General features: G+C 39.8%; 1 long non-coding RNA gene across 2 annotated transcripts; it reads left to right on the forward strand.

Annotated features, from left to right (window-relative positions):
• Positions 1-4,903: 4,903 nt before the first annotated feature.
• LOC144334543 (uncharacterized) lies at positions 4,904-23,982 on the forward strand. 2 transcript variants are annotated; one of them, XR_013404500.1, is made up of 5 exons: positions 4,904-5,004; positions 5,880-5,982; positions 6,562-6,669; positions 13,944-14,144; positions 23,796-23,982. It is a non-coding gene; the product is annotated as an uncharacterized LOC144334543 (long non-coding RNA). The 2 variants fall into 2 exon arrangements; XR_013404501.1 differs by lacking the exon at positions 13,944-14,144 and having other exon boundaries at positions 23,670-23,982.
• The last annotated feature ends 387 nt before the right edge of the window (positions 23,983-24,369 follow it).

A 24,369-nucleotide genomic window follows, 5' to 3' on the forward strand; every position in this document is an offset into this window, starting at 1 on the left:
TGAGCTCCTGTTCTCCTTAAAAGCCTTACAGAAAATTCACCAGGAAATTTGGCCCAGACTACGAGAACTGTACGAGGCAGGACCTCCGCCGACACCTCATCCATTCCAGCCGGGAGACTGGGTCCTAGTCAAGCGCCACCGGCAAGAAACTCTTCAACCCAGGTGGAAAGGACCACTGCAAGTACTCCTGACTACTCCCACTGCTCTCAAAGTAGAAGGCATCGCTTCGTGGATCCACTACACACACGTCAAACCAGTGGACCCAACATCCGACCTTCTCGAGCCGTCTGGAGCACCGGTTACATGGACTATAGACAAAGCTAAGAACAATCCCTTAAAGCTAACCCTGCGCCGTCATCCCCATAGCCGTAACCATGTCTAGCTTACCTATGCTTTTATGCCTTATGCATCTGACTCTCCTCACTGCTGCGCCGTCTAATCCCTATGTCTGGAGGTTCTGGCTCTATGAGAACAAAACTCACCCCGGGGAAACACCCCAAGTGGGTAAACTGCTGGCTAGCACAGACTGCCCCCCCCCGGGGTGTAATACTATAGTTTACCTCAATTTCACTAGGTTCCAGATTGCCCAACCAGCAATACCCATGATCTGTTTTGAATATGATCAAACTGAATATAATTGTAAAAATTATTGGTGGCACCAGAGTGCAGGTTGCCCATATAGCTACTGTAAGACGCACTCTGTCCGATACTGGAGAGAACGACAAGGGTAGTATTTTTACAAAACTGAGTCTCCCGTCACTTACACTTGGATAATTAGAGACCCATAGGACTCTCGGTGGACAACCCCACAACATGGGGGAGTATATTACTCATCAACTAGTACCTGGCCCAGTAGCCATTCATATCTGTGGAGAAGTCTAGTCCAGATTCAACCCTTAATCCACACACAAATCCACAGGCAAGAAACCAAGCTATCACAAGACTTGCAGCCCTTCTCCTGGCTAACTCTATTACAGGAAGGGCTAGCATTCACCAACCTCACTGGTTTAGGCGACCTGTCCTCTTGCTTTATGTGTGCAACCCTAGGAAGACCACCATTAACGGCTGTTCCTCTATCCTCCCCTCCCACAAACTATACAGGTTTTAACTCATCGATAGTCACGATACCCGATGTGGCCCTGTACCGTGACCCATACCAAGAGAAATACCCCTATTGTTATTCGGCATTTAGCAACAGCTTCTGTAACCAATCGGCTACATACCCTAATAGTCCCATATATGCTCCCCCTGGTGTGTTCTTCTGGTGTAATATGACTCTGTTAAAAACTCTGTCCAAAAGCATCTCTGATGGACAGTTGTGTATCCCTCTTACCCTAGTTCCCCGACTGACACTGCTAACCCCGGCAGAGTTCATAGGCTGGGCAGGGACCGCCCCAACTAAAACTGTGCGACATAGACGAGCAGTTTTTCTACCACTAATTGCCGGAATATCCTTAACCACCTCTGTCATCGCAGCGGGGTTAGCAGGAGGGGCCCTACAACACTCCATGATAGAAAACGACAAGCTGTTACAACAATTCTCTGTTGCTATGGAAGACTCCGCCTATTCCCTAGCCTCCCTTCAGCGGCAGCTCACCTCCCTAGCACAGGTCACCCTTCAAAACCGCAGAGCCTTAGACTTACTCAAGGCTGAGAAAGGAGGTACCTGTATGTTCCTCAAAGAAGAATGCTGTTTCTATATAAATGAGTCAGGGTTAGTTGAGGAAAGAGTCCAACGCCTACACGAACTAAGCTTAGAAATGAAAAAGCAACAATTCACTACAGCCGCTAACAATTGGTGGAGCTCTTCAATGTTTTCCCTTCTGGCACCCCTTTTAGGCCCCCTAATGTCTTTACTACTTCTATTCACTATAGGCCCCTGTGTGGTAAATAAAATTTTACAATTTGTCAGAGAAAGGTTTGATACCATCCAACTAATGGTCCTCCGTAGCCATCACCAGCCTCTCCTGCACCCAGAAAGTGAGGCTATATTATAAGACTCTGGAAATCCAAGATTGGACATCCAGTTACTTATGAGAAGGGGGAAATGAAAGGACACAAAGATAGATGTGTACCCGCCCCCCACCCGCTACACCCTTGTTCTGCTCTCTAATCTTTGCACATACCAGAGATTTCGTAAGTTCTGTGAGTACCTGGTTTTCTGCACGTACCAGAGATTTTGTTTTGCACATACCAGAGATTTTGTAAGTTCTGAGGCAAGGTCACAAGACGTGTTTAAGTAAGATAAACTCTTGCTGCCATAAACCTGCTCTCCCGCCTCAAAGTTTGAACCAAAATATCAGAAATGGCGGGAACCAATCATAGTTAGCCAAATCGCCTTGTTCAAACACTAGCCAATCATATATCTGATTTGTATAATAACTCTATGCCCACTTTTCTTAGACTATATAACATTGTTCGGAGCTGAGTGTGGGAGCTCTCCTACCCGTCTCGTTTCACGAGCGAGGGAGAGTTCCAGGTTCGAACCTGTAATAAAGATCCTTGCTGCTTAGCTTTGACTCTGGACTCTGGTGGTCTTCTTCGGGGAATAAACGGTCTGGGCATAACACTTTCTTCTCTAAAATAAAGATAACCACAATGTTCACCAACACAATACCTAACAAATAAGTGTTCAATAAAGGTTAGAAAAAAAAAGTCAGTAAAAGGAAATTAGGAGGGCCTCAGAAAACCCAGGCAACTTCCCTAAACAAACAAACAAACAAACAAACAAAAAGAATCATCCTTAGGTCAGGCCTTTTAATGACATCCCTATCATTTTAAATTAAGAAGGAATGCTATCTAAAGTTAACTGAGTCTAAACACAAAAAAGTGGATTTCTTTCTTTAGTTTTACCTTCCTGAATACTTAGGTGATACTTTTTCCAAAATACAAATATAAGCATGTCATTTGCCTATTTAAAACCTTGCTGTTTCCTAAGAAGTCACTGCCTGCCCAGTGACTCATCCCACACATTTATCTCTCCATCAGTCCTAGCCCTAGCTCCAGGTTACACTTACCTACTTGTGGTATCGTAAATGTACCGTGTTGTGTCCTAAGTTCATGCCTTACACTACTTGCTCCCTTAGCGTGAAACACCCTTACCCTCATTTATCTGTTTGTTTCTTTATTCTACCCCTGGCTCATGTCACCTCCTCTATAAGCTTTCCCTAATCATCCCCCAGTTCCTGACTCACCCAAGTTCCCCCAGAGAGTTGGTTCTGTCCTCTGGGTGCCCTCATAGTTCACTACAGTGTCCCCGGGCTGCACTGAAATGATTTGCTTCCTCATCAACTCCCTAGCTCCAGCATGCTTCCTCCTAGAGACGCCATTCATCTCTCTGTCCCCAGAGTCTCACAGGGCCCTGGGCAAACATCTGTTAAAGGAAGGCATGAGGATATAGGGAAATGTTTCTGGAAACTGTTTCACCAAACAAACACTGTTGTGGCATGAAGAAGGTATTTTTTCTTCCAAGAAATGTATTAATTTTTAGCTACATATTTAAAAAACAAAACAACACAAAACAAAAACTTGTATGCCTCAAGAGCCACAAGCAAAAATAGGGTGCAAACCACAAGCAGGAAAAAAATAAATCTGCCACAAACTTGAGAGTTAGGATCTTAAGCAATCAGAAAAGGCAAATGTAACAAATGCCAATAAATACCTTGCTCGCCTTGCTCAAATGATGGGCTTTAAGACACTGAAGGGTACTGGCTTCAGTTAGAAGGTGGTCTGGCATTCTTGGATAGAACTCTGAGATAGGATCTGGAAGCCTGATGGTACATTTCTTTTATTATTATTTTTAGTTGACACATAATAATTATACACATTTATAGACTACAGTGTGACATTTCAATACATGTATACTGTCATGCGGGTCCATGTGAAGAGACCACCAAACAGGCTTTGTGTGAGCAATAAAGCTTTTTAATCACCTGGGTGCAGGCGGGCTGAGTCCGAAAAGAGAGTCAGTGAAGGGAGACAAGGGTGGGGCTGTTTCATAGGATTTGGGTAGGTAAAGGAAAATTACAGTCAAAGGGGGGTTGTTCTCTGGCGGCAGGAGTGGGGGTCGCAAGGCACTCAGTGGGGGAGCTTTTTGAGCCAGGATGAGCCAGGAAAAGGAATTTCACAAGATAATGTCATCGCTTAAGGCAAGGACCGGCCATTTTCACTTCTTTTGTGATGGAATGTTATCAGTTAAGGCAAGGCAGGGCATTTGCACTTCTTTTGTGAGTCTTCAGTTACTTCAGGCCATCTGGGGTTATATATGCAAGTCACAGGGGATGCGATGGCTTGGCTTGGGCTCAGAGGCCTGACATATACATTGTATAATGATCAAATCAGAGTAATTAACTATCCATCACCTCGAACATGTATCATTTCTTTGTGTTGGGACGTTTTAATGTTCTAATAACGACCATAGTGGAACTTCAGGTTCTAGAGTTGCCCGTGTTTAAATCAAGGTTCCACTTCTTGCCAGCTCTGAAAATGTGAGAAAATTTTTTCATGTGTTTGAGCCTGTTTCTGCTTCTGTGAATAACCATACACACTCCAGTCCTTAGAACAAGGCCAAGCACATAGTAATGTTACCAGTGGAGGATCTTGACTATGAGTCATCCAAGTTCTTGGCGTTTTGAAAAAAGATTGAACAAAATGCACAAACAAAGCAATGAAAGAATGAAGCAATGAATGCATAGAATTATTGAAACAAAAGTACACTCCATAGACTAGAAGTGGGATTGAGCAAGTGGCTCAAGACAGCAGGTTACAGAATTTTCTGGGGCTTAAATACCCTTTAGAGGTTTCCCACTGGGTACTTGAGTACACTCTATATAAAGGAAGGAGTGGCCCATCATGTCATATTGGTTGCCGGAGACAACCATATCAGAGGCTGAAGTGAAGTTACAAAGTTACACAAGAAGAACTGGCCCTCGACCAGTATGATTGGTTGCAAGAACGGATTAATCAAAGGTATCTTCCATTTTTCATCTGCAACCCGGTGCAACGGTAACTGATCCTTTTGTTACTTGGGTGTGGAGAGGTGGGGTTTTCCTTTTGATTCAGTTATAGGAAGTCAGTGTGAATCAGCCTTAGATTCCCTGCCTCTGGACCCTATTCTCCTGCCTCAGTAACTCTTGTTAATTGTTACTTGATCATTTTACTATTATTAGCATCATTCTAGTATTTGTTGTTGTTACATAAAGTTATTTAAGTGTGGTGCCTGGAGCAATGTGTTCATTGTGTGACCTTATCACAGCTGAATCTCACCCTTTTTTATATGTAACAATAGCAGAGAGGAGGGTTGGAGGTAACACAAAAGATTAAATAGGACAATCTCAAAATGAAATCATTTGTAAACTGTAAAGAGCTATGAAGTCCTTAGTTTGATATTGTTTATCTTATTTAAATTCAAATAAAATTTATACTTTTTGAACCTTCCTCGAGGCGTGGCCATTTGGTTGAGGACCAAGTAATATAAATAATGTGAGCTAATTAGAAGCTATAATTGTAAAAGAACTTCTGAAACCTTTAATAGCCTAAGTTTTCAGTGTGGAAGTCTAGGAATTCTGCAACCTCAAGACTGCTTATTTTCCCAGATGGCATTCCAGATATAACTAAAGTTTTGCAAAATCCATCTTCTTTAAGATGATGCGTAATTGAATAAAAAGAATGAAACTGACTCTGCAAGTATCTGGTTAATACATTTACTCACTGCTCAGTACTTCAGTAATATAACAGCAACCAGAAGCAGGTTGAAGGAGTAAGTCCTGAAACTTCATTCACTAGCAAATGGCGATGACCTTGAGAGAACCACAAATTGGGAGGGAGTCCATGTATAACAAGCCCTTTTGTGGTTTGTTTGTTATTACTTTCTCTTTCAGTAATGTCATGGCTCTGGAGAGATTCTCTTAGAGAGAATCTGGCTAAATGTCTAGCAGGATGATTGATTAACAAGATGTTTTGTTTTCATCATCTCAAAGATAAGTACAACTATTCTGTCATCTAATCTGCTAACTCCTACGTTAGTCATAAATTATGAATAAACATAAAATATACAGAGATAGAAACTGCAGATTTATTTCAGAGAGCACAATTAAGGGACTGATTTTATTATGTACACTGAATTATAAGCACAATTATTTCCTCCGACTATAACCACAGAAAGCACTTTAAATTAGGATGCTTGGGCTGAACAGCCCAGAAAATCAACTAGCCAGAAATTGAGATGAGCCTGTGGATAGAGTTTTAGGTCATGCTTCCAGTTCACATTCCAGCAGAGATAAGTGTGAGGCCTGGGCAGCATTTAGATTTTGAAGTTTTTCACTCTTTGTTTTTTCCTTTGACTTTTAGCAGTAGCTGGCCATGATGAATGGCCGTCAGTTACAATTAAGGTTGCCAGATAAAATATAGGGCTTCAAGTTAAACTGATTTTCAGATAAATAATAAATAATCATTTAGCATAATTTGGCACATACACTAAAAATTTGGGTTATACTAAAAAAGTATTCATTGTTTATCTGAAATTCAAATATAACTAGGCCCTCCATATTCTTTTTTAAACAGCTTTATTGAGGTATAATTGATATGCCAAGTAACCGGACACATTCAACTTGTACAATTTGATGAGTTTGGAGATACACATACAACTGTGAAACCATCACCAAAATCAAGGTAATACATATATCCATCACCCCTAAAAGTTTCTTCTTTCTCCCTTTTTTTTTTTTGGTGGTGTTATTTTGAATTTTGTGGTGAAAACACTTACCATGAGATGCTATTAAATTTTTACATGTACGATACTGAATTGTCAACTAAGGGCACTATACTGTAGAGTAGATCTCTAGAACTTGTTCATCTTAAAAAACTGAAGCTTCGAACCTATTGAACAACTCCCCATACCCCTCTCTTCGAGGCTCTGGCAACCATCATTATACTCTGTTTCTGTGAATTGGACTATTTATTTTATTTATTTATTTATTTATTTATTTATTTATTTATTTATTTTTTGAGAGTGAGACAGGGTCTCACTTTGTCACCCAGGCTGGAGTACAATGGTGCAATCATGGCTCACTGCAACCTCAAACTCCTGGGCTCAAGTGATCCTCCTGCCTCAACCTTTCAAGTAGCTGGGACAATGGGCATAATCCATCATGTCTATTTTTTTTTTTTTTGTAGAGATAGCATCTTACTATGTTACTCAGGCTGATGTTAAACCCCTGGCCTCAAGTGATCCTCCTGGCTCAGCCTCCCAAAGCACTGGGATTATAGGCATGAGCACCACACCTGGCCTAGTTGAATTATTTTAGATATTTCATCATGATTGCAATGGTACAATTATAGCTCACTGTAGCTATTAAGCCAGTCACAGAAGACCCAATATCTCACTTACATGAGGCATACTCACACTTAGCATAATGTCTTCCAGATTCATCCATGTTGTTGAATTTTTATTTGTCAACTCTGACAAGCTTAGTTACAATCAATTTATGAGAAAGAATTATCTGTCTCCCTACATATATTTCCCAGTAAAGAGAAAATAAGTGATTCCCTCAGACACACAGGTCCCAGACAAACAGCCCCACTAGCTACCTTTTTGGCTATGTTCCTCTTCCAAATACAGAAGGAAATAGCGCCTTTAATGCTAAGAAGGTACCAGTTGCCTCCTTTGGCTGACTAAACTTCTTTCCTGCCTTCCCCTTAACTCTTATTTAAGTAGGAGGATAGAATGGAAAGGTGATTAAGCATTTCAACCCAATGCCAAAATACACAATTTGCTAAGCAAACGCTTGTAACAGAGAGGCTTATAACAGAGAGAAACTGTTCTTTAATTTCCTTACACCCTTTTTTTTCTTAATGATTAATCTATTTTGGCAGTTAGCAGAAGACACTTCCCTCTGTTCTAGGGTATTTCTGTGAGTCATATAGGAGGGAAGAACAGGGGTTTGGGATTCATACAAAGTCGTTTCAAATTCAGCCTCCAGGACAGACAAGTTATATGAGCTCTATTTCTTCATATTTTTATCTGTAAAATCGGACAATAACACAGTAATCACCCTTACAAAACTATTGGTGAGAGTTAAATGGTATGAGGTAGAAAAAGACACAAAATATTGGGTTGGGATTTTCCTCCTCCTCTTTCTGAATTTTTAGAATACTTTGAAAAGTTTATTCATCCCTTCATCCTTTCATTTTTTAAAATATAAAGAGTCAAGGCACTGCCTTCTCTTCTCTCCACCAAGTGTATTTCTCTTGGCACTGCTTGGAGGTTCAGAATTATCTGCTTAGGAATACTCTCTGTGATCTCTATATATAATCACCCTTACCTTCACATGTGTCTGCCATAAAAGCTTTATCTTTGGGGTAAGAATACCTGTGACTTCAAATCCGTAGATAATAAAATAGTCTATTTCATACATGCCTAATACTTTTTGGAAGAGATCATCAAAAATTATTAAGTCACTCTCTGAGTTTGGAAGTAATGGTTAAGTTCACTAAATGTTATAAAGCTGTGAATGTTTCCAAATTTTGAAAAATAAGTATGCATTATGTTTGATTAAAAAAAAATTTTTAATTGAGTATCAAAATATTAATAAGTTACTAAAGACCTCATAACCAGTTGGAGGCAGAAACAAACCTTGAATTTTGTTCTTCTGACTCCAAATAGGGGCTTATTTCCTTCTACTATGCTGTCTCCTTGGTATGTTCCACTTGCCCTGGTGATCTTACAATGGATAATAATAAATATTCAAAAGTGAACAAACCCTGTCTTCCCCAATAGATCGTTCCACTTGCCCTGGTGGTCTTACAATGGATAACAATAAATATTCAAAAGTGAACAAACCCTGTCTTCCCCAATAGATCATAATGTCCTTGAGAACAGGAGCCATGCCCTGTACTTGCATAAGATGGTGTCATCTACATCCTAAGTGCTTATTACATGTTTATTGACTAAATGATTTCCTATTCATAGTAACCTTTCATTATCTTTTTAATGCCATGGTGGTCTGTCTGGAGTGGCCACTGCGAGGACACCATCTACAGCGAGGGAGGTGCAGCCGGAGCTGCGCACTCTGCAGAGCCAAAGGGGGCGGAAATAGGTGATCCTGGCTGGAGCCCTTCACCCTACCAAGTTTGGGAAGGGGGCAGAAGCCTGAGCTCCCAGGGGTGACTGCAGCCACCCAGGCGTGGCTTCTGACCCGGGTCTCCTTGTACTCTCAGGGGCCTGGACAGCACCCTGTCCCCATAGGCTTGGAAATGCTTGCTTCCAATCCCTGGCCTCTTCCCACCTGGGCCTCACAGTGGAGCAAAGTTGTAGACATGTCCCGATAACCGAGCCTGGACACTGTCGTGACCTGACCAGATGTGCATGTGGTTGTGGCAGCACTGACATGCCAGTTTCCCCACTGTCTCAGCCCCCTCTGGAAATTGCTTCTGAGGCTAAAACTTTGAACATCAACTAGCATGAGAGTGAGGATGTGGCTGGGGGTGGGAAGGCCCGAGGGTGGTTCTGGGCCTGCTGGCACCCCTCAGCACAGACAGCCGGGGCACTGTGGACAGCATGTTGGTGGTGGTGGGAGGCAGAGAAGTTCCTAGGTGGGAATGTGCAGGTGTCCAGTAAAACCCAACCTTCCAGCCAGGGACAACCTGAAGCCTGGGGGCTGGGTTGCCCTTTCCAGGTGAAGTCTGCAACCTGGAGTGAGAACTTTCTTGATGCTTTCAGTCAATCCAGTGGTGCTTTTTCTGGGCCAGCTCATGGGCCCATCAGCACATACTTTCTCCTGCTTATGTGACCAATCAGCACGTACTTACTCCATTCTGAGCCCATAAAAACTCTCAACTCAGCCAGACTCAGACACTGGTTGGGACCACCTGCCTGTGGATAGGAGTTACCCACTTCAGGTCTTCTCTCCGCTGAGAGGTGTTTGGTCACTCAGTAAAGCTCTTCTCTGCCTTTCTCACCTTCCAGTTGTCTGCTTAACCTTATTTTTCTGGGACGTGAGACAACTCAAGACCCACCAAATGGCAGGAGCAAAAGGAGTTGTAGTATGTTCCTGGCTGACTTGCTGAGCTGTAGGTGGACTGCAGAAGTGAAGAGTATTTACTGTAGTAGTCCATTTTTGTTCTGCTGATAAAGACATACCCAAGACTGGGCAATTTACAAAAGAAAGAGGTTTATTGGACTTACAGTTCCACATGGCTGGGGAGGCCTCACAATCATGGGGGAAGCCAAGGAAGAGCAAATCACATCTTACGTGGATGGCAGCAAAGAGAGAGCTTATGCAGGGCAACTCCTGTTTTTAAAACCATCAGATCTTGTGAGACCCAATCACTATCATGAGAATAGCACAGGAAAGACCTGCCCCCATAATTCAAACATCTCCCACCAGGTCCCTCACACAACAAATGGGAATTATGGGAACTACAAGATGATATTTGTGTGAGGACACAGAGCTAAACCATGTCAGTGAGCCTTATGGGGGCCCAGACCTTGGCATTCCCCAAGCCAGAGCTTAACAATATAGCCCTCCCACCCTTCGCCAGTAACAGATGGCTGCCCCATGTGACAAGCAGCAGCAGCAGAGCTGGGCCAGCCCAGGAGCCATGGGCCAGAGCAGGGTAGTGAGACCGAAAGAGCTGCAACACACATGGGTTGAAACATGCCCCTCAACACATGTCCTCCCCACCCCCACCCCCAACCTCCCCTCACTTGCCAGGCTGCAGACAACAAGAAGGAGAGAAGAGCTGTGGCCCTTCTGAGAACCCAGACCTCAAGGCTCCCTGAGCCAGGGCTGTGACATGTTGTAACTTCTAACATCCTCTTCGGGGCTCTGCAGTTCCTGGCATCTCCAAACTTTCAGGCATCACTGTGTCTCCCTCATCCAGATGCTGATGCCCGCAGTGGAAGCTGCTTGAGATACATGTGGTCCAGCCACAGCCTTGTATAGAGCCAGCACCTGTGCCAGCACCTGGAGCTGCCTGCCCCAACACAGCAGCCAGCGTCCTGACTGTGCGCAGAGGCCAGACCCTGTGCTCACTCACTCACACGCCCCTCACCACTCTGTGCCTGGCTCACCCTTGGCAGGCATGGGATCCCGGCCAGTAGCACAAGCCAAGCATAGTCTGCTGGGCCAAGTGGGTAAAACAAGCCCAGTGGGTGCGAGCAAGACTCAAACAGAGGCACCACCAGCCTCAGAGGCACCACCAGCCACAGAGGTTTCTGGCTGGTAAAGCAACACCTGAGGAATCCTATGATTATTTTCCTGACTTTGAAATTTACCCACTTAGTCAAGAAAATATGAAGCTATTCATTCCCTTTACTTGTCTAGCAGAATATTTCCACATAGAAGATTTTAGTCTTTGCCATCAAGACTGCATAACATTTAATACCCCTTCCTACCACATCGAAATGCTACTTACACATAACATAATAAACACTCAAAGAGGAATGCTGCCTTAGACATCATCTTTTCTTCACTCTGTCTAAAGCATGAATGTCCTTAGATGTTCATTCAGAATTAGTGCCAGGGAGTGCTATTTGGCAAGGCTACTTGGAATACAGCAATTAATTAGAATGTGTTTATTAAATTAAGCTGAATCTATCCTCTCTAACTTTTACTCATTATTCATAGATAAGCCATGTGGACTCAAATAAATTCTCATCCTTTCTACTTTAGAACTGCTTTTGAAGTGCTTTTAGATATATCTGGACCTCCTAAATATTCCTTTTTCCTTTCTTTTGGTTGGATATTTTAAAAAAATTAAGCCCCCTCCTCAAATTCTAGAACATCCAACTTTTAATTTCCTGCCTTGCATTTGATATCTTAAAGTAATGTGATAGATGAGTAAAGGTAACATCAACTGTAACAAATGGATTCAAAAAATGTATAATGTCTTTAATACAATAGTAGTTTATTTATCATTCACGTTATTGGAGGGCAGCTCGTTTTGACTTGGTGTTATGGACAGCTAGGAGGTTCACATCCCTTGGCTCTCTGATCCCCCAAGGTTTCATTATTATTGTTTACATCCAACAGATAAAAGGAAATAGAAGAGTGTGGAGAAGAAATATTACTTAAAAACTCTTTTCTAGATAGTCATCACTTCTGTTTACATTCTAAGGCAGAAAAAAGAATCGATCACATGGTCACCTCTGAATGTGAGGAGGCCATGGAGGACAACACTGGGAAGGGTGGTCTCCTCTTGCGTTGTCACTTCCCCAGAACAACCTTCCATTATTACTAAAGGGAAGAGAACATTTTGTGTGTGACAGTAACCTTACCTGCCATAGTGTGAGGGTAGATCAGATTTAGCAACCCAGTAGAAAAGCACCAGAAGTCTCAGGTAACAAGAATTTTTCCTTTATAGTTCTTCTCTGTAAGCCCCAGCTGTGCCACTCTCTCCATTACTCTCACCCTCTCCCACAATTTTCTACTCTGATCAATTAAAAGACTCCCCCAATATTTTATGTGACCCTAAAAAAGGAAAAAAACACACTGCTGCTTCTTCTGACACAGTTCTTTTAGAGCACAGTGACTGTATGATGTATCTCAATATCTGAGGTTTTAAAACTGGAAATAAAAGCATCTTAGAATCACGAAGCGTGGTATCTGCTGTCTTATACAAACACATATATGCACATACTGCAATGCATAGCTTATTCTATTTTCTTCCTCCTATTTCAGAACTTCCATGTATTATTCCTTTAATCTAATATACCAAAAGCTCATAGGAAATTGCTTTAAAAATCGCAAATCTCTCAATCACAGGACCCTTATCTATCGCACCCCTTGTAACATGCTATTACAAGGAGTGTAGCTCAAAACCTTGCTTTTTGGGTTTTCTGAATCCGTCTGAAAATCATACTCCTTGTAACACAGTGCAAAACATACTCCTTGTATCTCAGTCTGAAAATGATACTCCTTGTTACAAGTCAGCAGAGACATGAACGACAGAAGAGGCAATGGAGTCTCCAAGGCTCTAGCCATACCCAGCATACACTGAGGGAGACAGAACAAAAACAAATCAAAAAGATACAAAGAAACTGTTTTCTTTGTATTACCCACAGTTCTCAACTTTATTGATATGGATTGAAACTTAAAACTAGAAAATCTTCTCCTCTTTTTTGTAAAGAGAAGAGAGATGAGTACATTAAATTGCCTGACGTTTCCTCTCACCAAGTCACCATTTCACTGTCCAGCCACACCAACAGTTCAGCGCTCTCTTGGCAGTAGAGGTCAAAAGCTTCCAAATAGACTCTGAAAGTGGCTGTGCAGCCATGACAAGTGACCAGAACCCCTTGTTTCTGACAGGAAAACAACTCAGGAGCTACTTGCCACTTTCACTGTGGCCTTTTGGAAAGCCTCACCTCCACGGGCCCTAGGGGTGCATTGTTGAGGGGGGAGATGAGAGAGCTCAAGGGGCTTGTGGAACATGAACCATGGCTTTTGAAATTACTTCTTCCTGTGGGCTGATTTTGCAGTTTGATTTTACTTTTAAGAGAGGAAATATAAAGCCAGCCTCTACTAACACTTTGACTCATTTGCCAGAAAAAATTCGTGTCAGAAAGCAACAGAGTTACCCCAAAGGCCCTGGAGTGGGCGGGGGTGGGGGTGGGGGGTAGAAACAGGCAATGGGGGAGGGAGAAGAGAAGGAGAAGAAAAGAGGAGACTATGGAACTCCAGCCCAAGGAAAACCTATAAACCTTTAATCCCTTAAGGACTACAAAGTGGTTAAACTCACCTACCTCGCACCTGCCTTAGAAAGAATGCAGATATATGGAAGAAGAGAATATTTGCAAACTGCACTTTGTACTCATGAGAAGTTCATTTGGAATTCAGAAGGCTGATCCCACTTAGGGTATGAAATATACACGGGTTCTGGCTGCAAAATTGAAGGAGAAAGGTATGAGCCGTTTTGAACCAGAAACCTGTCTTGTGTTTCTGCAGAGAAAGTGGACTGTGAACAATCCAAAGAAAGTGGTGGATGGTTTCCGGAAGGACAAGTCTGCACCACAGAATAAAAGGGCATTCCTTAGGGTTGCTGAGGATTTTCTTCGATTGTATTCTGCTAATGTGTGTGCAAGACAGATATAACACATTTGTGGAAGGCTCTCGGGGCATTTTCTACAAATTTTGCCCTGGTTTCAGGTAGTTTTCTTCTCCCCTCATTTGAATGTCATTATTATAAGTTGGATTAAAAAAGTTGACTTAAGAGTTGTTTGTGTCTTTCATAGAACTTTTTATACAATGCCAAGTTAGGTGAGTTCACTACATTTGTTTCTTTTTTGTGTATAATACATTCATTTTATTCTCTAACAATTTCAATATGCATTTCCAAAAAAATTTGGGAATGCCACTCAGTATAATCTTATCACTCTTCTTTTACTTTTTAAACTTTTAAAACTATTTTTCAAGTGATAGGGTAGTTAATATAATTGTTCCAATAGATAATTAGTCGCAGAGTACAATAAGCATCTGGAAACTCAATACATCAGTGACAAAAGAATATGATGAAGGAAAACTAAACAATTGCCTGGCCAATATAAGTATGCAGTAAAATTAGGATTCTTAAACGGTTTTGTGCAAGAATAACAATCCAAAGACTTTGCATTTCTATAGTGTCATTATCATCATCATTATTAAGATTTTTAGTATTGAGTCTGATCTTATGAAAAGACAAAGAAAATAACCTACTATCTGGGAGTAATTTGTTCCCCCATATGATATGAATTAACTTTTCCTGGAGAACAGGGTTCTGTTCCAAGCTCTGAGAAGAGATCATCTCTGGGGAGCTCATGCTAATGTGAATGCAGCAGCAGAGGCTGCAGCCAGGAAGCCGAAGATTGTGAGGCCATTCTTTAACCAAAAGGAATCCATCTCCTGCAGCTCACAGAAGCTCCCCCTCTGACTTAGTGCACATTCCCAAAGTATTGCAATCCGTCTGGGCCTCCTGATGAGCTAGAGTACTCCAATACATCCTGCAGAGATTGCAGGAAGTCTGGTTTTCCCAGGAGTGACACAGCAGAAACAGCAGGGACTTGATATTCCACCTATGTTTCTGACATGTTACCTGAGCACACAGTAGGGGAGAGGGAAAGAGTGGTTTCCTTTATTTTTTTAATTTTTTTTCAGCCAGGCTTTCACTTCCCCTAGTTCCCCTAGGGACTTTCACGACCCTTGATGCCCACTATATGCATTATATATGCAAACCAAGTCAACACAAATCATATCACAACCTTATCTCTGGCACAAATGCCATCAATTCATGACTGAGAGAATCTAAAGTTCAAGAGCAGAGGATTTATATCAAGCCAACACCACCACTTATTAGCAATGTCACCTTGGGCAAATCACATAACAGCCTTAGTGATACAATGTAAATGCCCAATAAATGGTAGCTTTTAATATTATTTAATGTTGTATTAAGGAATAATATGCATGTTCTTTTTAATGTTTTTATTTTGTATTGATACATAATAGACGTACATATTTGGGGGTTCATGTGATAATGCAATACATTCACATAATTTGTAAAGATGAAATCAGTGTAATTGGGATAGCCATTGCCTTAAATATGTGTCTTTTCTTTTTGCTAGAAACATTTGCTAGCTATTCTGAAATATACAATAGATTATCCTAAACTGTAGTCAGCCTGCTATCTATCAAACACTAGGTCTTAATTTCTTCTATCAAACTGTATGTTGTACTCATTAATCAACTTCTCTTCATCCTCCCCTCTCTACCCTTCCTGGCCTCTGATTACCATCATTGCAATAACTATCTTCATGAGATCCACCTTTTTTAGCTCCCACAAATGAGTAAAACCACGTGATATTCATCTGTCAGTGTTTGGCTTATTTCACTTAACATAATGACCTCCAGTTCCACTTAGACTGAGTCCATATTTTGGCTATTGTGAATTCAGTGCTGCAATAAACATGAGAGTGCACATATCCTTTCTGTATATTGATATCCTTTCTTTTGGATATATCACCAGTAGCAGAATTGCTGGATCATATGGTAGTTATGTTTTTACTTTTTTGGAGCAGCTCCATACAGTTTTCCATAGCGGCTATACTAAGATACATTCCCACCAACAGTGTAGGAGGGTTCCCCTTTGTCCACATCCTCACCAGCATCTGTTATGCCTGTTTTGTTGATAAAAGCCATTTAATCTGGGTTGAGATATTTCACTGTAGTTTAAATTTGCATTTTCATGATGATTAGTGATGTTTCATAGATCTGTTGGCCATGTGTGTGTTTTCTTTTGAGAAATATCTATTCAGATATCTACTCAGATATTTTGATATTTTCTCCATTTTAAAATCAGATTTTTTTTTGTTTGTTTTTTTCGGTTGTGCTGTTTGAGTTCTTTATATGTGCTGGTTGTTAGTCCCTAGTCAGATAAATAGTTTGTAAATATTTTCCCCCAGTCTGTGTGTTGCCTCTTCACTTTGTTGATGGTTTTCTTCACTGTGTAGAAGCTTTTTAGCATGTTGTAATCCCATTTGTCATTTTTGCTTTGGTTGCCTGTGCTTTTGAGGTCTTACACACACACACACACACACACACACACACGTTTGCCTAGACCAATGTCCTAAAGTGTCTCCCCAAAGTTTTCTTCTAGTAGTTTCAAAATCTCAGGTATTAGACTTAAGTTGTTAACACATTGTGATCTGATTTTTGCATACGGTGAAAAATAGGAGTCTAGTTTCATTCTTCTGCATATGGTTATATAGTTTCCTCAGTACCATTTGTTGAAGACACTGTCCTTTCCCACTGTATGTTCTTGAAAACTTTGTCAAAAATGAATTGGCTCTAAATACATAGATTTCTATCTGGGTTCCCTACGTGTCTGTTTTTATGCCAGTATTATGTTGATTTAAGTTTCTACAGCTTTACAGTATGCTTTGAAGTCAGATAGTGTGATGCCTTCTGCTTTGTTCTTTTTACTCTAGATTACTTTGGCTATTTGAGGTCTTTTGTGGTTCCATATAAATTTTAGAATTTTTCTTTATTTCTATGAAGAACATTATTGATATTTTGATAAGTATTACATTGACTCTGCAAATTGCTTTAGGTAGAATTGTCATTTTAACAATATTGATTCTTCCAATTCATGAACATGAAATATCTTTCTAGCTTTTAGTATCCTCTTCAATTTCTTTCATCAGTGTCTTATAGTTTTCCTTGCATAAATCTTTAATTTCTTGGGTCAAATTGATTGCTAAGTATTGTATGTTCTTTGCAGATATTGTAACTGGGATTGTTTTCTTGATTTCATTTTCAGATTATTTGTCATGTATATATATAAATGCTACTAATCTTTGTATGTTGATTTTTAATCCTGGACACTTACTGAATTTGTTTGTTGGTTCTATTTGATGGAATCTTTAGGTTTTTAAAGTAGAAGATCATGTTGTCTGTCAACAAGCTTAATTTGACTTCTTTCTTTACAATTTGCATTTTTTTTCTTTCCTTTTTTTTTTTTTTTTTTTTTTTTTTTTTTTTTTTTTTTGAGATGGAGTTTTGCTCTTGTTGCCCAGGCTGGAGTGCAATAAGGCAATCTCAGCTCACTGAAACCTCCACCTCACAGCTTCAAGTGATTCTCCTGCCTCAGCCTCCCAAGTAGCTGGGATTATAGGCGTACACCACCACACCCAGCTAATTTTGTATTTTTAGTAGAGACAGGGTTTCACCATGTTGGTCAGGCTGGTCTCACACTTCTGACATCAAGTGATCCACCCACGTCGGCCTCCCAAAGTGCTGGGATTACAGGCATGAGCCACAGTGCCCAGTCACATTTTCTTAGTTTCTTTCTCTTTACTTAGGCCAGGACTTCCAGTATCATGTGGAACAGAAGTAGCGAAAGTGGCTTTCCTTGTTTTGTTCCAGATCTTAGAAGAAAGGTATTAAAGTTTTCCCCAGTTAGTATGTGGGGAAAAGAAAGAGAGATCAGACTGTTACTGTGTCTATGTAGAGAGAAGTAGAAATAAGAGACTCCATTTTGTTCTGTACTAAGAGCAATTCTTCTGCCTTGAGATGCTGTTAATCTGTAACCCTATCCCCAACCCTGTGCTTGCAGAGACATGTGCTGTGTTGACTCAAGGTTTAATGGATTTAGGGGCTGTGCAGGATGTGCTTTATTAAATAAGTGCTTGAAGACAGTATGCTTGGTAAAAGTCATCACCATTCTCTAATCTCGAGTACCCAGGGACATAATACACTGTGGAAGGCCGCAGTGACCTCTGCCTAGGAAAGCCAGGTATTGTCCAAGGTTTCTCCCCATGTGATAGCCTGAGATATGGCCTCGTGGGAAGGGAAAGACCTGACCGCCCCCAGCCCGATACCCTAAAGGGTCCGTGCTGAGGAGGATTAGTAAAAGAGGAAGGCCTCTTTGCCGTTGAGATAAGAGGAAGGCATCTGTCTCCTGCTCGTCCCTGGGAATGGAATGTCTCGGTGTAAAACCCGGTCGTAAGTTCTATTTACTGAGATAGGAGAAAACCGCCTTGTGGCTGGAGGTGAGACATGCTGGTGACAATACTGCCCTTTCATGCACCAAGATGTTTGTGTAAAGTCAAACATAAATCTGGCCTATGTGCACCTCAAGGCATACCACCTTTCCTTAAACTTATTTATGACAGAGATCTTTGCTCACATGTTTTCCTGCTGACCCGCTCCCCACCATTACCCTATAGTCCTGCCACATCCCCCTCTCCGAGATCGTAGAGATAGTGATCAATAAATACTGAGGGAACTCAGAGACCAGTGCCAGCGTGGGTCCTCTGTATGCTGAACGCCAGTCCCCTGGGCCCACTTTTCTTTCTCTATACTTTGTCTCTGTGTCTTATTTCTTTTCTCAGTCTCTCATCCCACTCCACGAGAAATGCCCACAGGAGTGGAGGGGCAGGCCACCCCATCATTAGTACAATGTTAGCTGTGAGTTTGTCGTATATGGTCTTTATTATGTTGAGGTCAGTTATTTTTATACCCAGTTTGATAAGAGAATGTTACCATGAAAGGCTATTGAATTTTATCATCAAATGTTCTTTTAGCACCTATTGAAATTATGTCTTTTGTTCTTGGTTCTGTTAATGTATCACGTTTATTGATGTACATATGTTGAATTATTTTTGCATCCAGGGATGAATCTCAATCAATCATGGTGAATAAGTTCTTTAATGTGTTGTTTAATTCAGTTTGCTAGTATTTTATTGGGGATTTTTCCATCTGTGTTCATCAGTGATATTAACCTGTAGTTTGTTACTGTTGCTGTTCTGCTCTTGTCTGGTTTTGAGACTATGGTAATGCCTGACTTGTAGAACGAGTTTGGAAGTATTACTTCCTCTTCAATCTTTTTGAAGAGTTTAATTAGGACTAATACTAGCTTTTCTTTAAATGTTTGGTAGAATTCAGTAGTGAAACCATCAGGTCCTACACTCTTCTTTGGTGAGAGACTTTTTATTATGGCTTCAATTTTATTACTTATTATTGGTTTGCTAAGGTTTTCTATTTCTCAAGTTTCCACCTTAGTAGGTCATATGTGTCCAGGAATTTATCCGTTTATTTTAGGTTTTCAAATTTGTTGGGCTTTGTTTATGTAAATAATGATCTCTAATGATTATTTGTCTTTCGGTGGTCTCAGTTGTTTCATTTTATTTTCATTTCTAATTTTACTTATTTGGGTTTTTGTTGTTGTTGTTGTCAGTCTAGCTAAAGGTTTGTTGATTTTGTTTCTTTTTCCAAAAAGCCAACTTTTCATTTTGTTCATCTTCCATATTGTTTTTCTGGTCTCAATTTCATTTGTTTCTGCTTTGTTCTTCATTATTTCCTTCCTTCTACTAATTTTTTTTTTTAACTCCCTGAGAGACACCCTTAAGTTGTTTACTTGAAGACTTCCTACTTTTTTGATAGAGCTGTTTATTTCTATAAACTTCCCTCTTAGTAATGCTTTTCCTGGGCCCCTAGATTTGATAAGTTGTATTGCCATTTTCATTTGTTTCAATAAATTGATTGATTTCCTTTATAATGTCTTCATTGACCACTTGGTCATTTGGGAGCATGTTGTTTAAGTTTTCTGTGTTGGTGTATTTTTTGAGGTTCCTCTTGTTATTGATTTCTAATTTTATTCCATTGGAGTCAGAAAAGATACTTTATATGATTTCTACTCTTTCAAATTTCTTGAGACTTGTTCTGTGGCCCAAGATGTGGTCTGTTCTGGAGAATGTTCCATTTGCTGATGAAAAGAGTATGTATTCTGCAGCAGTTGGAGGCAACATTCTATAAATGTCGGTTAGGACTATTTGGTCTACTAATTAACAACAATGTTTCTTTGTTGGTTTTCTATCTGGATGATCTGTCCATTATTGCACATGAGGAGTTAAAGTCCCCTACCATTATTGTATTTCAGTCTCTCTCTCTCTCTTTAGATCTATTAAAGTTTGCTTTATATACTTGAGAACACTGATGTTGGGTGCATAGATATTTATAATTGTTATATCCTTTTGCTGAATTGACCTCTTTTTCATTATATAGTAACCTTGTCTCTTCTTACAGTATTTGATTTGCAGTCTATTTTATCTGATATAAGTATAGCTACTCCTGCTCTTTTTTGGTTTCCAGTTGCATGGAATATCTTTTTCAACTCTTTCGCTTTCAGTCTCTATGTCTTTATAGGTTAAGTGGGTTTCCTATAGACTTTTTAATTGGAGAATTCAGTCCATTTACATTCAGTGTTACTGATGAGTAGAGATTTACTATTGCCAATTTGTTGTTTGTTTTCTGTTTTTTTGTAATCTTTTGTTTCTTCTTTCCTTTGACACTGCCTTCCTTTGTGGTAACGCAGTTTTCTCTGGTAGCACACTGGAATTCGGCACTATTTATTTTTAATGAATCTATTTTTAGTTTTTTTTCATTGCAGTTACCATGAGTTTTACAAAACACATCTTATGGATATAGCAAGTTATTTTTAAAAGATGACAACTTAGATCACAAAGAATAGACACAAAGTAAACATTTAAAAAAACTTCTATAGTTTAACTCCATCACCGCCAAGCAAACAAACATTTTGACTTTATTTTGTCTTAATGTACATATTTCTATATTACCTATTTCTTAACAGGTTGCTGTAAGTTTTATTATTTTGATACATTTGTCTTTTGGGCTTCATACTAGAATTATGAGTGGATTGTACATCACAATTATGGTATTACATCATTTTGTATCTGCTCATGTACTTTATTTTACTAGTGTAGGTTTTGTACCTTCAAATGTTTTCTTTTGGCACTTTAGTAATTTTTCTTTCAGATTTAAGAACTCCCTTTGGCATTTCTTAGAAGGCAAGTCTGGTGGTAGTGAATTCTGTCAGGTTTTGTCTGGAAAAATCTTTCTCTCACCTTTATATTTGGATACCTTTGTTGGATACACTATTCTTAGATGCCAAGTTTTTTCTCTGAGCACTTTGAAATGTTGTTTCACTCCCTCCTATACGCTGTATTTTCTGCTGAGAAGGCTGTTGCCTGATCATTGGAACTCCTTTATTTATTATTTTCTTCTTTTGTTTCGGTGCTGCTGCTTTTAGAATCCTTTCTTTGTCCTTGTCCTTTGAGAGTTTGCCTGTTATATGTCATGGGGTTGTCCTATTTGTTTTGAATCTATTTGGTGTGCTCTGATATTCCTGTACCTAAATATTTGTCTCTTTTTTTCAAATTTTAGAAAGTTTTATGTTATTATTTCTCTGAATAAGCTTTCTACCCCTTGCTCCTGCTTAACTCCCTCTTGAACACCAAGATTCTTAGATTTGGCTTTGAAGTAATCCTCTATCTTGCATACGAGCTTCATTACTTTTTATTCTTTTTTCTATTCAAGTAGCCCATCTTCATCTCACAGACTATTTCCTCTGCTTGATTCATCCTGCTGTTGATGTCCTCTAACACATTTTTCAGTTCAGCAAATGCATTTCTCAGTTTCAAGATTTCTGTTTGATTTTTAAAATTATTTTAATATCTTTGTTAAATTTATCCGATAAATTTCTGAATTGTTTTCTGTGTAATTTTGAAGATCACTGAATTTTCTTAAAACTGCTATTTTGAACTCTTGGTCAGAGAGTCCACATATTGCTATCTCATTAGAGCTAGTTACTGGTTCCCTGCTTTGTTCATTTGAGAAGGTCATGTCTCCCTGTTTGCTGTTGATTTTTGGGAATGCATATCTGTTTTTTTGTATTCAAGGATTAGTTATTTGTTCCAGTTTTCTCTGTCTGGCTTGTTTTACTTTTTATTGAATATCTTTGCCTAGAGATTCTTTGTAATTTACCTATTCTTTTCCTTTTCTTTCTTTTTTTTTTTTTTCTAGGTTGTTACCTCCTTTTGAGCACTAGATGGCAATGGCACCTTAAACCCACATTAGCCTCAGTTTTAGTAAACAGAGTGCTACCCATCCTAAATGGGAGAGGTCCCAAAGGGAATATCTTGATAGTGTGGGAAGGCTGGCTAGAGGTTTCTGTCCATGGGAATTGCGGATAAAGCCTCTTATAGTATGGTGCTGCCGAAAAGCCACACTGATTTGGCTATGGCCTAGTTACAGGGAAGAATTTCCAGGGCTGTGGGTGATACATCCACCTCCTGCTTTGTCTCTGGCTATGCTCAGGGATATTTCTCCCTTTAGTCACTCCCAATGCTTCCTTTGGGTTGAAGCAGGGACTGGTCCCCTGACACGGAATTCTAGATAGTAGGAAGCTGCTTGTCCACCTCAATCTCATTTTTTCCGGTGTAGAAAACATGAGTCAGGGGGAAGAGTCCTGTGCATTTTGTGCCAGACATACTGGAAGAACGGCCACCACAAATAAGAAATTCCAGTTCTCTTACCATCTGCTCAGAGTTGCTTCACTTCTCTGTGGCCCTAGAAACGATCGCATTCTCATATTTGACTTCTGGGATACTGCTGGTGATAATCTCAGCACTGTATATTTGTTTTTCATTTTCTTTGGGGTAGGGATGAAGCCAACTTGCTTCTACACTGCCATTTTAGAACCAGAAGTCTGAAGGGTAAGGTCTTTAGCTCCGCAAATTGTCATATTGAGCAAAATTTTTCCATTGCATGAGATACTATAAGTTAGGCATGTGGAAAGGGCTCATTATTTTATCAAGTCTTTTTTTACATTAATTAAAACCAACTTGATTTAGGTTCAGCAAAAGAAAAATAAGGTAGAGTAGAGGAGTACAATATATATGTCAGTATTTCTTAGAATCAAAGTAGCTGAATCTCTAGAGTATCACTGTCTACTAGAAGCATAATGGGAAACACATTAATAAGGTTAGATTTCCTAGTAGCCACTTTAAAAAACCTAAAAGGGAATAAAGTTAAATTGATTTTAACCCAATATATCCAAAATATTGTCATTTCAACATGGAATAATAAAATTAATGAAATTTTAAAACTATTTTTTTTTGCACGAAGTTTCTGAAATCTAATGTATATTTTACATGTACAGACAACTTAATTTGGACTGGCCACATTGCAAGGACTTAGTAGCCACAGGTGACTACCATGTTGGAAAACAGCTCTGGAGATTCCTGAAACCAAAATCTAGATAGCTGTCTGTAATCAGGTAGTAGTTTAGTTTCTCTGCTTGATTCTCTTCTGTTCTCTATTCATATTCTTATTCCTTTGTAGACCAACTTTCTCTGATCTCCGTGGACATGGTTAAAATGGCTGACTCACACAGCAAGAGTATCTAACTGTGCCTAAAATCAACCCACATTCAGATGCTAAATGTAATCCTATTCCCTGTTCCATCAGGAAAAAGATCTGATTGACATAACTTGTCAAGTGTTCACCCTAGTTTCTATCAACTATGGGGAAGGAAGGGCGAGAAGAGGTGTAACCATCATGGCTACCAGGTTTTTTAAATATTTATATTACATACTGCATTTATTAAAATATAAATTAAATCTGCAATAAAACACTAATTGACCATTCTCTGGGATTCCTTCTCTGGGTAATATTTTCTGCAGAAAATGTTAACCTCTCCCTTAACAGTAATGGTTAAGCCGAGTTGGTGCTTGATCTTTATTTTGATTTTTTTTTTGTTTTAGCTGTGAACATTGGACAGTCTATGAAATTAATATACTGCATCAGGGATCAGCAAATTTTTTTAAAAGGCCAGGTAGTAAATATTTTCAGCTGTATGAACCAAGAAACACAATTGAGGATATTGCATAGATATTGTGTAACCATTTTAAAATCTTAAAACAATTCCTAGCTTACAAGCATGCAAAAATAGGGGACAAGCCAGATACGCTGTACAGGCGTAGTTTGCAAAGCTGTGTCCCACATATTTCTGTTCCTGTCATCTACAGGTACAGCCTAGCTC

This window comes from Macaca mulatta, chromosome 14, assembly GCF_049350105.2.
Source record: "Macaca mulatta isolate MMU2019108-1 chromosome 14, T2T-MMU8v2.0, whole genome shotgun sequence".
Lineage (NCBI taxonomy): Eukaryota > Metazoa > Chordata > Mammalia > Primates > Cercopithecidae > Macaca > Macaca mulatta.